The sequence below is a fragment of the Peromyscus eremicus genome, chromosome 13 (genome assembly GCF_949786415.1).
Source record: "Peromyscus eremicus chromosome 13, PerEre_H2_v1, whole genome shotgun sequence".
Classification (NCBI taxonomy): Eukaryota; Metazoa; Chordata; class Mammalia; order Rodentia; family Cricetidae; genus Peromyscus; species Peromyscus eremicus.
This window is the reverse complement of record NC_081429.1, coordinates 31518830-31520471: the sequence shown is the minus strand read 5'-3', so window position 1 is coordinate 31520471 and position 1642 is coordinate 31518830. Positions and strand designations below refer to the sequence as shown.

Sequence of the window (1642 nt, the reverse complement as noted above, 5' to 3'; positions counted from 1 at the left end):
AGCTCTTGAAAGGGATGGCTAGTGTGCTTACAAACAGGCCCTGCATCTGCTTCTTCTGAAAGCATGAATAACACAAATGGTGGAAGCATTTGACTCCAGAGCCCAAGCTGATGCTGTCACTGAGATGAGGTGTCACACAGTCTGTCTGGGTTAGAAGTCCTTGGACAGTTTCTAGTCTCGTAATAATCTTGTGTGAGAAACAACCAGATATGGCAGTGGCTTCACAGGGCAGTGGGGTCATCTGGCCTTGGGGCTGTTATACACAATGACGAGCTGGATAGAGTTCTCATTTTGAAATATCCAGGATTGGGGGGCGGGGCGGTGTGCGCTCCTGAGTCCACCGATAGAGGGGCTCCTCGGAGCACCCGGACGGACCTGCGTGGGTCTCTGTGTTCTTCCGTCCTTGGGTTCCTGGATTCCGAGCCTCCTGGATCCCTGTCTCACCCAGTAGCTGAATTACTTCACCTACTTTCATTCTCTGTGCACCAGGAATCTGAGGTCCAGGAGTATCAGCAGTAAAGATGCCTAACGAGCCACGCCCTCCTTATCCTGGAGGCCCTACAGCCCCACTACTAGAGGAAAAAGTAGAGCCCCACCTACTCCAGGCGGCACCTCCCCAGTGGTGATGCAGCCGCCACCAGGCATGCTACTGCCCTCTGCTGACATTGCTCCCCCACCTTATGAGCCACCGGGTCATCCAATGCCTCAGCCTGGCTTTACATGAATGCAAATGGAGCCTACATGCCTGCAGGTTTCTACCCTCCTCCAGGCCCTCACCCACCTATGGGCTATTATCCACCAGGACCCTACCCACCAGGGCCCTGTCCTGGCCTTGGGGGCCACAGGGCCACAGTCTTGGTCCCATCAGGGGCAGCCACCACAGTGACAGTGCTACAGGGAGAGATCTTTGAAGGTGCACCCGTGCAAACAGTGTGCTTCATGGGGTGTGATCTGGGCTGCTGCTTGATCCCCTGCCTCATCAATGACTTCAAGGATGTGATGCACACGTGTCCCAGCTGCAAAGCCTACATCTACACATACAAGCATTTGTGCTAACGGAGCGAGACTTGGACTCCCCCATCTATCAGTCTGGCCCCATGTGCTTTTCTTCCCATGCTCAGTGGTTACTACCTCTCAGCCCTGACTTAGGGTTGGAAGTTCTACCACTGTCCCCTGGAAATCTTGTCCTCACCTTGCCCTTTCCTGAGCATCCAATTCTTCCAGCAAAAATTCCATTGGATTTAAGGCCAAGAGCCAGTGGGTGGTATGGGAGTGGCACTGATCTTTAGTGTTGCTTGGGCATTTGTAATCCAGAAGATAAGCTGGAGAGGGTCTCTTACTGGGGTCCTCATTCCTCCTTTCTGCATAAGGTCCAGGCCTGGTCCTTACTCTTCCTGGGACCCAAAGCACCCAGAGCATTAATAGGTCCCAGACTAGGGCCTACAGTGAGGGTTGTGCCTGGATCCACAGTTGCTTCTGACCTGCTGGAATGAGGTCAGGGCATCACCTAGAGTTAAGTGGACCCAAGCAAGATGGGACTTAAGGCCTGGGTTTATGTGGAGTATGTTGTCTGGGGTGCCAAGGGTGGAGTAAGAAAGAAATAATGCTGTCAACTCTGGGCCTCAGAACTCTCAGGTATGGA

The 1642-nt window shown here is 53.3% G+C and overlaps 1 pseudogene; it reads left to right on the top strand.

Moving 5' to 3' along the window:
* Positions 1-393: 393 nt before the first annotated feature.
* LOC131923451 (cell death-inducing p53-target protein 1-like) lies at positions 394-1119 on the top strand (annotated as a pseudogene).
* Positions 1120-1642: the final 523 nt, after the last annotated feature.